The sequence below is a fragment of the Tympanuchus pallidicinctus genome, unplaced genomic scaffold (assembly GCF_026119805.1).
Source record: "Tympanuchus pallidicinctus isolate F22 unplaced genomic scaffold, pur_lepc_1.0 scaffold6, whole genome shotgun sequence".
In the NCBI taxonomy this organism is placed as follows: Eukaryota; Metazoa; Chordata; class Aves; order Galliformes; family Phasianidae; genus Tympanuchus; species Tympanuchus pallidicinctus.
Window position 1 is genome coordinate 5,797,670 of NW_026294780.1, and position 14,791 is coordinate 5,812,460.

The 14,791-nt window shown below is 40.1% G+C and overlaps 1 protein-coding gene across 3 annotated transcripts in view; it reads left to right on the top strand.

Moving 5' to 3' along the window:
- Nucleotides 1-2,264: 2,264 nt before the first annotated feature.
- P2RY8 (P2Y receptor family member 8) overlaps nucleotides 2,265-14,791 on the top strand; it is a 50,768-nt gene continuing 38,241 nt past the window's right edge. For 2 of the 3 annotated variants that reach the window (XM_052705760.1, XM_052705757.1), the window contains exon 1: nucleotides 2,265-2,343. The gene's annotated coding sequence lies outside the window, so the exon portion shown is untranslated. The remainder of the gene's footprint in view (nucleotides 2,344-14,791) is intronic. The other variant, XM_052705758.1, reaches the window with a different exon arrangement.

Genomic DNA, 14,791 nt, shown 5'->3' on the forward strand with positions numbered 1-14,791 from the left:
TGGACTCAGTGATCCTTGTGAGTCCCTTCTAACTCAGAATATTCTGTTATTCTGTGGTTCTAATATTCAAAACTGAAGTTTCACCTTGAAGATCTTAAGAGAACAGAGTAATAGAGAAAAAGTCTAGTATCACTTAAAAGTGAGAAACTACATTTCAAAAAGGGTCTTGAATAGTGCTGTGCATTGACACTGGCATAAACGGTGACCAAATGAAAGAGGAGTACCTTCAAGTGAAGCACCTTTTTTCTGTTTTTTTTGTTTTTTTTTTTTACTTGTATGTTCCATACTTTTAGGTAAATCAAGTTTGTATTAGAGCAAATTCTTCTTCCAATCACTGTTTTTACCTTGCAAATTGTTGTCAGAATCAATACACCTTAAAGTAGTACTGAGGTAAATATTCTTTATAAATAACTCTGAATATTTACTGTTTTCAGTCATCATGCTCTCTGACTTCTATTTCTTGGAAAGCCCCAGCTTCCTTCTCACTTCTGAATCTTCTCAACTCTGACGCTTTCTGGTTGTTGTATTTCCTATTAGCATGACCAAAGCCAAGCTAGATGTATGTAAAGTTTTTCATTAGTACTAGTATCACTTAAGCTGCTGTGTATCTTATTATCCCAGCTTATTTTTGCTGCTAACTTATATAGATTGATATACAAAGTGCTCTTCAAGGATCTCACAGTAAATGATAGGACTGCTAGGGAGTGAAGGAATAGCTTTCAACATCTTTCAACATCCCAGCTGTTGATGGCTGAAGAGGCCATCCTGTTTCCAGTCTCAGAAGAGTGTACCAGCTAAGAGAGATTCTTTCATGATATGATTATCGTGGAGCACTATAGCTAATGATAAAAATGTCTCTGGTTTACTGGAAAACAAACAAAATATCTGCCTTTTCAGAAGAATTTCTAACATAGGAATTGATTGTTTTCATCACATTTTTTTCCCCCATTCATTTGAGGAGGGGGAATGAGAGAGCAGCATGTTGGAGCTTAGATGTGATCAATGTGAAACCACCACAGGGACACAAGATTTCAGTTAGAGGATCTTTCAGCCACCATTAGCATTACCTAATCAGAGATCAGAGAATCATCTATGTTGGAAGAGACCTTCAAGATCATTAAGTCCAGTCATCAACCTGACCTACCAAGTCCCACCACTAAACGATGTCTCTTAGTGTCACATCACATCCACACATCTCTTAAATACCTATAGGGATGAAGACTCCACCACTTCCCTATGCAGCCTGTTTCAATGCTTGACCACCTGCTCCATGAAGAAATTCTTCCTAATTGCTTATCTAATCATCTCCTGGCACAACATGAGACTATTTCATGCCATGCTAGCACTTGACAGCAGAGAAAAGAGACTGGCACCCTACTTACTCCAACCTCCTAATGTGATGTGTATATGAATTGTCTCCAAAACAGGATGCACACATCTTAGGGGGTGTGAAAGACAATTTTTGGACTAGAGGAAGAAAATATTTTTGTACTAGCAGTAACGTAAGAAATATATTTTAAAATAGTGCTTATTTCATCTTTTTCTCATCCTTTTCATGTTCCTTTTTTGGTGTGTGTTTGTTTTAGAATGTAAACAATATGTTAATACAGTAATATATGTTAATATAGTAGTATATATGCACATTTATTTATAACTGTACATTTATTTGCCCTCTTCCTTTTTTTTTTCTGATAAGTGTGCGTGATCGAAAATGTTTAGAGACCACTTCTGTATGTTACATTGGAGCCTTCTTGCCCTGAATGTCCATTTGGACAACTGCAGCAGAACATTCTCATTTGGGAGTCTCAAGTAAGTAGCACAGTTGAAACAGATTGCCTGTATTTTCCACTGTGTAAAAAGAAACTCGTGGGAGAATGGCAGAGACATGTCAGGTTGATAATTTGGAAACAAGCACATTGCTTTCCTTATATCTGTGCTCACCTTCTACTTGGATTGCACTTAATATTTTAAGAAATTGCTTATAAATTCCCAATTTTTAAATAGGAAGTGAATATATGTTAGAATGTCAATATTACAAAGCCATACGCATGTTCTGGAAAAAAAAAATCTCTGATGACTGCAGTGTTTGTGATGAAAGGTGAGTGAAACAGCCATACAGTGCTCCATGAGTAATGAATGTATTTTCCAAAAAAGGATTTCAAATCGGGGAAAAAAGTATGTATCCTTTTAGCAAATATTCTAAAATAGCTTTGTCAGTTATTAAAAGATAAGAAAAAGGGAAGTAGGATTTACAGTATAGCATAAGTATTTTTTGTCAGCACACAGCAGAATTGCATCCAACTAGAAGAGACTGAAGAAATTTAATGTGTGTTAAAAAACCAGGTAAGAAAGTAATTTATTTATTAAGAATGTATAAAGTCACTGAGAGCAGAAGAAGCTCTCTTCTGACACCATTGGAGTGATGGGATTTGTCTTTGTAGTCTGAAAAGATTGAGTTTGTCCAGGCTTGAGAAGAAAAGTGCAAAAAGGATTTAATCAGTGATGAGAAGGAAGGAAAGTGGTCATTCTCTGTGTCCAGCATGGTTAAGACAGGAGTCCTAGGCTCCAGGCTAAAGATTCACAGAAAATTATTTCTTTTTTTTTTTTAATTTTATGGTGGCACTTGAACAAATTACCTGAGGAAATTACACTTCCCATCATTCTTTCTAAGCAAATATTAGATAAACATTTTATGTCTGAAATTTAGCTGATTCTTCCATTGGGGAAGGATATGAACAAATGAGATACCCTCAAATCCAATTTGCTTTGTGAAACTGTGATTTTTATTTCTTACACTGCATTTTATGTTATATAAACCTATATCCAGCTTTTGGTCTACTTTTGCTTTGTCTGTCAGTGAGACAAATTCTTCTCCAAATCCATAATATTGAAACCCATATAATGCACATTTGTAGATTCCCCAAAGACCTATGGAACGAAACTTGTGTGCTTCTATTTTTTTCTGTACTAATTGTATAATTAGGTAAAACTATGTTGAATTAAGTACTGTATCAAGACATTTTATTGAAAGTGTCTCTAAGGAATTTTCATCTGACCATGTTTAAATGAATGTTTGTAAAACTTCACTGTTTGAGGAAATAGCACAGCTTTGAAAACAAACCTCCAGTATTTTTATTTAGTCAACTATATGTTTAGCTCTTGCTTAGTTATTTATTTCTACTATCTGATTTTATAATGCCAAATATTTTAATACATATGTCCATAACAGGACAAAGGTAACACTTGCAGAATTGCTTAAGTCATTTAAAATCCCAAGTCAGAGTTGTTCTTCTGAAGTCACTTAGGCAGAAACAAACATTTTATTTAGCACTCCCTTTCAAAGGCACGGTAGTGTGTAATTCAGACAAGTTTCAACAGCAGAAATGAGTAGGATGGAGACGGGATAATGATTAAAACCAAAGGGTGGATTGTTGCTTAGTCTATTTTACTTCTGCTTCATGGGTTTGTTGCTGGAAGGGGACAATTCCTCTTCATCTGCGTGCATATGTATTCAGTGAGCCTCTGAGAGGGGAAGTGAAACCAAAGCAGTGAGGGCTGAGGGATGCTGGTGGGAGAGTGGGGCAGAAGATGGTCACCTGTGCTGGTGCTGATGCTGATGCTCCATGGACAGCTTTGAAGCATGGGGAGAAAATGGACTCCCCTGCAGAAGGTTTTGTCCTTAACAAACCTCTGTGGCTTTAGATACTATGAGGAGGTTACTGTACATTTTTGCAAAGCTGGTGAAGATGTTATTAAAAAAATACTCTGCCTTTTGGGGTTTTCTGTATTTAAAGCATGTGAACGCTCAAGTTGGCAATACAGAGAACTCTTCAAATATTTCAGGTAAAGACCATCCATTATAATGAGGCAAAGGATTCTTCTGCTCTTTCTCCACAGGAAAAGGCTTTTAGAGAAGTGCTTGAGGGTGTTTCTTTCATTTTGTTTTGTTTTGTTTTTCTGCAGAAGAGTTAGTATGAAACAGTCTGGTTTCTGTCTTCACTGTTTTCCTCACGAGGCAATTACTTGACAGCTTAGAGTAAACCATAGGGAGCCACTGGAAAAGTACAGTGTTTCCTAATGCTTTCTTTCTATAGGACTGTTTCAAGAAGGATGGCATGTTAGGTAACAGAATTCACAACTTCTGCAGAAAGTCCCATTAGAGAATTAAAGTGGGGCCTGAAATCTTATAGCTTTTCCTCTCTACTTGTTGGGTGTGATGCCATAGCCGCAGAGATCAACATCAATCTGATACCTGTGCCTCTCTACTGAAAAGATAACACCAAGTGGAAAATGTCCAAAATACTGACTTTCTGTTCAGTTGTTCTCTTTTGATTATATGCTTGCATATTCACACACATACGCATTGTAGCTGTGATCTGATTTTCTATATGTTTCGTGCTTTAGCCTTTATTTAGGATATTATTTGAACTTACAAAGCCAAGTATGCACACAAACTAAGTGAGCAGTTGGGAAGTGAGCAGAAGAGCACTCATTTTGCTTTCACTCTCCCATAAGGATACGCCAGGGCTTGGCACTGTACGCCTGTCCCCAGGAAGGGAGCTGGGAGCTAAGGGTGACCATGAGCCCTGTGGGGCCATGCCATCTCAACCATCTCAACCAAGGCCCATCCTAAAGCACACTGTGAGGGAGCAGGACTGAGTGGATCCCATCTATGGCTCTCAGGGCCCTGGAGCACAGGGCCTGCAATATGAAAAGCTTTACGGTCTGGCAGAAGCCAGAGTGTGGATGACCTGAGGAACCCATGCCAGGCACTGGAGGCTTCAGGTAAATGGCACAATGGGTCTGTGCAGCAGGCAGTGGGTATGAATGGTCAGTACAGTCCCTGAGGGTTTGCCGCAACAAACATCCAACTGTCAGTATCATCAATCTCTAGGAGCAGGGACAGTATCCATACCCTGCCTCATCTGAGGAAACAACCTGATTTCTTGGAATCTCTGGTTTGTATGAGATTAATATATATATAAATATATATGTGTGTGTATGTCTGCGTGTGTACTTTTGTTCTGACTCAGACCAAAACTGAAACACAAAAGTGCCTGAAGTTCCCAGAAATCTCAGAATTCTGTCTAATCAGCTCTGGAAGAAGACTGTCCGTCACTCTTTTATTTCTTCGAAAAAAAGTACTGACTTCAGATTTTTCAGGAAGCACACTGTTTACTTGTGACTGTGGCTGGTAAAGAAAAACTTCAGTAAGTAAAGAGAGGACTCTGTGGATGAAATGATGTAGAATAGGTCAAAATAGTGAGTGTTTAGAATATCATCTTTGTTTCCATTTACTTTGTAGCTCCTCAAAGATAATTATTTTTGTAGCAGTACGGACATTCAGCTCTCAGGAGGGAACACGGGCAACCCATTTTTAATTGTGTTTCTTTGAAAGCAGCGATCACACCATAACAGAAATGTAGTTGATAACAGTTGGAATGTTTGTATTTCAGTATGAAGTTTCAATGAGCTACTTGCTACTGTAGTGTAATAAAAATACTGCTAAGGATAGTACTGACATGAGCATGCAAATGAGCTTCGTGTCATTTGTTTTAGACAGTAGAGTCTTTTTAGGGAATGATGTATCTGATGTTAAATACAGGTAAAAGATGCAAAGTGAACAATGTAAAGCTTTTTCACTTTTCATATGCATCATAGGGACTGTTTGAAGAACTGCTGTTAGTAGTTGTGTTTTGTTTTTTTGTTTTTTTTGTTTTTTAATTTATCACTACTTGATCATTCACAGGCAAGTGTAGGGATGTGATCTGGACTACATTGTATGTACAAGATCTTAGCTGAGTTGAGAAACTGGTTTGTACACTCCTGATTCCATTTAAATGGCTTTTACTTTCGTTTGCGCCACAAAGAGAGATGAGTTTAGCTTCAGTTGGAGATAACAAAGTAAAAATTAAGAATGTCTTGTTTCTGGTGAGATCCTGTTGGGAGAAAACATAGCTTTGCTGTCAGTATAGTGAAGTTTAATTTCTGGATTGAAAATGTAACCCAGTCTTGCCATAAAATGAAAGTCAGTAGGCTTGGCTTCTGTTCTTCTGTGCTGCTCTTCTATGGAAACTGCTCTTCTATCTACACAGCTCACTATGATAAAAAGTTCGAGAAGTTGGTTGAGCACTGAGCTTTTCAAATTGTTGTGTGTACTTACTTGAATTAGATTGGACTGGGTTCTGTGCCAGTGAAGCTCTTCAGAAATTAGATGGCTTGAAATTTTAATCTGGTGGATGTTACACTGATTTGGTAGTAAATCAAGGTCCTGGCTTTAATTTATAGGCAAGTAGTGTGAGCTAGAGGTCAAGGAACCCATTGTTGAAGCACAAAATGTTGAAAAGGAAAGCACATCCCTGCGATTAATAATTTGTAATTCAGTGCTTCCTTTTTTTCTGCCTACTTGTGCAAGTGATACAAAGCCCATTTTACAAAATCTGTTTGTAAAACAGCTGAGAAACCATTCACGGTCCTTACTAGTGAGGAACACCTAGCAAAAGGAAATAGAAAATCTACTTTTTGTCTTGCATTGTAGTTATCAAGTAAAAATTCATTGTAAAATCAGCACAAAGCCATGCCATTGAAAAGATTTGTGACACTTGGTCTGAGTTAGAGCAAAAAATGTCCCCTTCTTCAGAGGTGTTTCAGGTGTTTTATTACTGCCACAAGAAGAGTAATATTGGAATGAGTTCCAGTTCCTCGAAAATGAACAACTGAGACTTTCAACAGGTGCCATTTCTTCAGCTTCAAGAATCCAAAATTGACCCAGCACCATCTCTCTTGCTGTGATCTTGCTCAAGCTGACGCAGCTCTCCTTTTGTCCTCAAGACTAAGGCATATCTGTCAAAGGATCTGTCTTGTTTATCATAAAGCCAAGTTGTCTGCACTGTGCTCCAGGACTGAGAGCTCATCCCAGGAGCTTTGAGAAAGTTTCAGATGTTTTGCTTCCAACATGCAGAGACTGTCACCTTCCAACATGCAGAGACTGTCACCTCTTATCCTCCAAAAAAAACCAGTCCATTGTGTCTCTCTCAGGTTCCTCTTCTCACAGGAAAATTCTTGATAATTCCCTGGAAATTTCTTGCGGGATTTTCATAGTTTGGATCTTTAATAACTTTCTTAACTTTTCATTTTAGGATCCTACCTCAAAATAGTTATATTCATATTATCCCATTGCCTTGCATGAAGACCAAATCCTTACAGTGCTTGTAAACTTGGAAGTTTTTCACTGGAAAGTAATAAACTTTGATACTTATAATGTGGATCATTGATTGATTGGGCTTTAATATTTTACGTTTAAGCTTTAAAGTCTTTTGAATTGTGATGCAAGGATATCTAGGCAATTCTATCAAGGCTCAACAATAATTTCCTAGCTCTCCCTTTTACATCAAGAAAAAACACCATACAGCCCCCAAACCTCAAAAGTGAGATACACAAAGGCACCTTTCTTGCTTTTTTCCCTATACTGCTCTTTGTATCTCCTGCCTCTAAAAGTGACAGATTTTCTGTCTGCTTGTGACTTCTCAGCCCTGTGGCTGACCTCTATCCAGAAGGTGATGAGTCAGACACATTAGGTACCTTGGCAGGAATTAGTCAAATGGAAAAGGAACAAATGCTCAATACAGATGAGTGAACTGACCTCCTTAGAGAGTTCTCTGTCTGGAGATGGAAGGGGCTGAGGAATGAAGATAACTGTCTTTTCAAGAGAATATGGTTAGATAGTCAAAGAGCAAACTTCCTCACAGTTTTTATGCAGAAAGACAGACATTTTAGTGCAATTATCCACAAGTCCGATATTCAAAACCACTTCTTAAATTGTCATTTAACGTTTAATAAAAGTTCACTTTCTCCTTGGCTTTTCTTGCTGACCTGGTAATTTAGCTAGTGGCCTACAACTCTATGCTACAGCTGCAACATCTTTCAGATGAGGATTCACCTACATTTGAATCAGAAGCATAACTCCTCTCATACCCATGGAGCTGCTGGGGATTCCTACACCTGGTCAAATGATGAATGGCTGGTGATGCTGGATTAGTCTTTTCCCTAGACAGAGTTTTGTGTGTGGATAAATAGAACTGTTTCAGGTTCACTCAAATGCCTTACTTAAATTGGATTACTTAGTTCCTTTGAATTACATTTTCAGCTTTCCTCCCCTCACCTTTTCTTCTCCTGAGAGAAAGATTCTTCTCTCTATAATTCCAGGAAAAAAAAAAAAAAAAAGAAAAAAAGAAAAAAAAAAAAGAAGATCTGAGACCTAGTGAATGATGTGCAGAAAATATATACTTAAATAATTTATCTTTCAAACATTCTTTTGGTATTTGTCCCATTTAGGGTTTCTAGGTGCTTGGGACTGGCAGTAGTAAGTTCAGCTAAAAGTTTAAATAATTTAATTACAGTGTTACTTTTTTTGCTGCCATGGTATCCTACTGATATTGTATATCCATCACATTCACTTTGAAAGATCCCTATGTGCAGCTAAAAATATCCCACACTATTTGCTAGAGCAATCAGCTGTTACAGCTGCAAATACTACTATCTTGCACTCAAGTTTTCAGCTTATCTAATTTTACACCTATGGAAATGAAAGAGTTATTTCTCTTTATGAGAAATGGAAAAAGCTTTTTCCTCTTGATGTTATCAGGTTTCATCTCAGCTTCACTCTGAAATAATTTAGTTTCAGATTGTGAGTACACCAAAGATAGCTTTGGGAAGCTGCATGCAGAATACATGCTCAGCAATTATAGTAATACATTTAATGCATTAAAAAACCATTAAGTGAGATTTTGCCTTTCCAAAGTAAGTCACAGAGGTTGGGATTCAGCTCACATACATTAAGCCATCTAAAATGCAGGTGTCTAGACTAATCTTTTAAATCAGAGAGAAATTAACACTTCTAGAAAGAGATTCCATTGTAGCCTATAACAGAGAGATGGGATGGCTGTGAATCTCCTCAGCAACACAAATCTAGCCAACAAAGTTCAGCAACTTCAATATAGGTAGTGAGATTCTCATCCACAAAGCTGTGCTAGTGGCAGTTGATTATCACTTGAGCTTTAAACCCAGCCTTATCTGGCCTGACAGTGTAAAGGAAGATGGAAAGATATTTTAGCTAACAATAGGTGGAGGTAGCCACTGTCTGCAGCTGCAACTAAGAGAAGTTGTGCACTGCTAATCTGACCATTTTGCAGAAGTATCCAAGCCTGGCACAAGTGACAACAACAGAGAAGCTCTACTGGTTCTTGGGACGAGTGTCAGGTCAGCCTGGCTCTCCTGCTGCTTCTGATCCCTTTGTGGGACAGAAACTGTCTGGTTTTAGCAGGAGAAGGAGAATGTTTTTGATGCAAGCTTTTGGGAAGGAACATCACAGATCGTCGCAAAACTGGGAGATCTGGGGACATTTGCAGGTGAGGAGAATTCCACTTGCACATGGGACTAAGGTTTTGGCATTTCAGGCTCATGAAAGTGATGCCTTTATACATGAGAGGATGGTGGTGTAAATTAAGGCTTCTAGATGTGAGACTAAGATAATCAGCTTACCAAAGAATTAAATTCAAATGCATTCAATGAGCTCAATGAGCTACAATTACTGATGCACTACTGTTAATTTTTATCCTGTTTGCTTGAATTCTTTCTCATTTATATGTTTTGGTATTCCCTAATAGCTCCTCACTAGGGAATGCAAACTAACAGTGTCATAAAACTGCTGATTTAGAAAACACATTTCATTTTTCCCTATTGTTACAAAACACAATACATGAAGCTAAAACCTACAGGAAGAATCTCTTATCATTTCCAGCCACAAACTCATTAAAGACTCAGCATCTCATATTTGCAGCTGTATTTCCATGATCAGAAATTACAAACAAGTCACCGCATATGAGATTGCTCCTCATCTCTGTATGTGGGAGTCAAAAAAGGAAGGTGAATAACATTCCCTGTATCTGAGGTGAAGCAGGAACAATCTGCAGGATAGGAAGTCTGGTGTAAATCAGGTCAAGCTGTGGGAACCAGGGAAGCACAAAATATTTTTATATTCTGGAGTCAGACCTGTGCTCAAACACTTCAAAATTCACCTGCCATCTTGCTGCCACCATAACTTCAAACATTAAAGCCCTTAAATTTCCCGCCAAGGCCTTAAGATTAAATATACTTCAAAATCAGCTCAGGGAGAAAAACAGAGAAAAGTTTGCTTCGAGTCCTAGTGGAGGCCTTTTCTTTCTATGAAGTCATAGGACTGGACTAAATAGGAAACAAAGAACTGCAAATCAATGCAGGGGGTTAGGTTTCTTTTGTTTGTTTGTTTGCTTACTTGTTTAATTTGTCTTTTCTCATTTCACTGCTATCTGATTTTTAGGAGTTTCTTCAGTACTATACTGATCATTAAGGACTAAGGAAAATGCTGCTGATGATGTTTTTGGACTAAATTTTTACTCCCTGTCAGCCAGATACACTTGGTGTATCTCTGCCACTGGATTCAGTCTCTTTAAAGATAGGCCAAGTCATGTAGGAGAAGTCAGAGAGATCCAGCGGGCTGTCCCACTCAACTGGAAGGGCTATTTGTGTTCTCAGTGTCTCTACCAGTGCCACACAAATATACTGAGATATCCCCCAGAAGGTCTTCAGGTTCATATGCTCACACCTGGCTGTATATTACTGTCCTGCCCCACTGGCTAAAGTGGAAGGGGAAGAGACTCAAGCTACATAGGTTGCTCAAAGTAATGCCTCCTAGTTATAGTCATGGAAAGTACAACTGATACAAAAAACACTATTTGATAGAACAAATTACCATCTGTTGCATGGCAATATAACATAGTGGAATGTTGATGGGAAGGTTCAACTTCTACTGCCATACTTCCAACACCTGCCTCTGACATCATGGGGAGACATAATAAAACAGAAGGCAATACTTTCAGAGCAACCCTTAGCATCTGGCTGCTGTCTTGAGGTCTGTAATATTTGTACCTAACAGCACACAGACTGTTGGAGTTTCAGTGACCATCAACCGCTTGAGAACATCTGTGTTTTTCACTTCAAGTGCTTCACATTACTGCAGAAGTCAGCAGAACACACTGTTACCTCCACCCTCCCAAACTCTCCCATAGCACTCATACTGCTTCACACCTCGCTGGTTTGGCAATAGCAGAAGGTGCAGCAGGTGTGAAACCAGATCTTCTGAGGTGCTGAGTGGGTCCTTCAGGCAGAGAATGGGGGAGAAAAAGGGGAAATCCCACATTACTCACAAGGAGGAAGCCCAGGGAGGAAGGGCAGGACATTCATCGCTTTTTTCTCGGGGAAGGTGCATTTCCTCCCCTCAGCTCCTCTCACACTTCCTTTCTGCTTGCTGTAATGAGCAGCAAGTAGTCATCCACACCTTCAGGCTGGCCACATAAAGCGGCAAGGCAGAGCCACCCTCCAGAAACAAGAACTGGGAATTAGGCTGGGTGGCCTACAAATAGAGATGCAATCTAAATATGTAAAGCACACTGTAAACAGAATCTTGTAAGCAAGAACTGGACTTAATGCAGGGGTGACAAGAGAAGATGTGTCTGGGGTAAGAGAGAGGACTAATAATTGAGGGGGGTAAAAATATACACTAACGGAAACATTTATCCATTGCAACAGCTATGCTGAAAAACTAAGAGAGCTCCTTTTGCTGTTGCATTATGTAGAAATACCTATTTGCTTTTACAACTGGCAGACATACTAAACACTGCAGAAAATAACCTGCAAAGCACAAGCCTCCCTTTTCATATTGTCATCTGAGTCCAGGAAATAGCTGCCTTCTTGGCCCCACTCTCTCACCTTGTGGCTGCTGTCTTTTGTGGAAACTGGCAGTGCTCCATTTCTGCCAGCTGCTGGCAGTAGCCTTGAACATTGTGCCAGAGCTACCACTGTTTGTGACAATCCTATGAGATGCATGGTATAACTCTGCTGAGGCACAACTTCAAATGTTGGCTTCCACTTATAAGGATGAACATCATTTTTTTGGTGCGAGAATGCCCAGCAGTACCTGGCTTTGATGTGTTGCCCTATCTATGTTTTCTTGAGAAACACTGCTTGCCTTAGAGACAGAGTTGTGGGGTGACAACATTGTGGGGTGACAACATTTTAGGGTGACATTGCTGCAACTTACAGGTCTTCTTTGTGCTTTTTCCTCACTGTCAATGGCATCACAATTATTCAAACACTTGTTGCTAAAAACTTCTTACTCTGCTCCTTCATTGGCGAAACCAAGCAGTGCAACAGAGCTTTAAAATCAGTTTTGTGTAAGATTTTTATGAAGTGTTGTATTCTCAAGATAGTACTAGCAGTAATCCAGCTGGCATACATTGCCAAATTGAAATGTTTGTTTGTGGTTATATAAGCTTTTGCTGGTATCAAATGGTCTCTGCTGTGGATTTGATCCTCCTGTTATTATTGTGTTGCAAAGAGTTTCAACAAAGGGCACAAATGGAGACCTGCAGATACACTCCTGAGGTATGCAATGGAAATGAAGATATGCTAGGAACTTCCTGAGAGGAGAATTTCAGAATTGAAAATGCATTTAATCTGTAATAGGCACATATTACAGTTTTATTTGGGACTTGAAAATACTGCTCTGTTAGAGTTTAGACTGAAAAAAAAAAAAAAAAACAACCAAAAAACAACCAAAACAACACAAAAAAGCACATACTGCTGTCAGTCACAACATGATTGCAACTTCTTTGGGAGACACTTTTTGACACTAGACTCAGCTCAACTGGAAAAGCAAGAAAGGGGCTGATCAGACAGGGAATCAGAATGTTGCAGCGTAGGAATGGGCCCAAGTTAAAAATGTGAGTTGCACATTCGTGCAGGGGCCCTGCACCCTGCTGGACCACATCTTTTGAACTTAAAGAAATTCTTCTAAAGCTTCTTTCCTGTTTGCACCGTTAAAGGAAATGGCAGAAGACAATACAATAAACATTCAGTCATAAGGCAAAGGAATATCTGGACTGAGATCAGCGTTCAGTGTTACTTGGGTCAAGGGTAAAGTGCTGATGAATCGACAGAGTCTGCAGTTAAATGGATGGCAAGAAGACTCAGATTAGCTTTAGTCTGTCTACGTAAGCTCGGTTTCCTCTTTGCGTTTAGTTTTTGCATTGTTGGTACATGCAGTGTTGACACATTATATGTACATTTTCTAATGGTGTCACAGCTCTTGTTGTCCATTTATGGCCACAGCCCATCACGTAAAATGGCTCCTAATGTCTGAAACACACAGCAGAGCTCATCACAGCCAAAAACCAGCCTGGCAGGGTCCTGGTGCTCCTCTCCCTCTAGCACTGGCACGGCAACCCCACTAGCTGCCCACAGCTTGGCCCTGGTCTCTCCTTGCTGCTGAGGCAAGTTGGCTGTGACAGCAGCTGTGCTCACTGGGACCTGAGAGTTGCCACAGTTGCAGCATGTGAGCCAGCAGGCTTTCACTTGAGGCTGCTCCTCCTCTGGAGAGCTGCAGCTGAGAGGACACCTGGCCTGGCAAGTGGCCGGCATACTTCTCCTCCCCCAGTTGTCAGTCACTAATGTAATGGCTTCCTGGCGGTCCTGCTTCCTTCCTCACTTCTTTCCCCTCCCCACAGAGCTTGCTGCAATGCCAAGCCTTCTGCGCAGACATTCGATAGTGGCTCTGGCCTGTGGAGAGGTGGCTTGCATGGCATGGTCTGCCCTCCAGAACCAGTGCTGCTCTATGATCCCTGTCTCCTCCTCTCCCCAGCCATGACTTGCTTGAGGAGAGCCAATGCACCATCTGAGCTCTTCCTCAAACCTTCTCCAAGAACCTTCCCAGCACTGAGTAGGAGAGTTTTGCGAGCTCAACCCCGCAAGTAAACACAGTGTGAACTTAATGAATGAAGCTGTAGCCATATGGGAAGGGCAGTCCATATGGAAGAACAACAGAATCACAGAATGGCCAGGGTTGGAAGGGACCTCAAGGATCATGAATCTCCAATCCCCTGCCACATGCAGGGCCACCAACCTCCACATTTAGTACTAACCAGGCTGCCCAGGGCCCCATCCAACCTGGCCTTGAACACCTCCAGGGACGGGGGCATCCACAGCCTCTCTGGGCAGCCTGTTCCAGTACCTCACCACTCTCTCTGTACAGAACTTCCCCCTGACATCCAACCTAAATCTCCCCTCCCTCAACTTAAAACCATTTCCCCTTGTCCTGCAATTATCTATCCTTTGAAAGAGTTGATTCCCCTCCTGTCTGTAGGCTCCCTTTGGGTACTGAAAGGCTGCAGTGAGGTCACCCCGCAGCCTTCTTTTCTCCAGGCTGAACAAGCCCAGCTCCCTCAGAACCTTGGCAGCTGTGACAACACTACTCTTGCCTTAGCAAAACTAGGAACAGCATTTGACCCTCACTTTTTTAGTGGTCTGCAGGAATGACTACAAGATTACAAGTATTGACTGACGCTTATGTTGTAGAACTGGGATCCAGTTTTCTGATTTGGGCTGCAATATCAAGCCCTTTGGAAATACACACCACCTAACCTTGCTTGCTTTCTCACTCTGAATCTTTCTGTATCTCGATAAAAGGATTTCTTAGCAAATTTGTGGCTGGAAAAAGCAAAAGCTTTTCTGGCTGTAAATGCCATACAATTAAAATTTAATAAGGTGTAAGATAATTTGTTCTATTTTTTCACCTTTTCTTTTTTTCTTAAAAAGAAAAAAAATAACGGTCTTCTGTTGAGACAGTGATAACACCTTTAAGCAACGGTGCATGATAAATCAAGAAACTGGGTGGAGTGCTTCCTTCCTGTTATCCGTT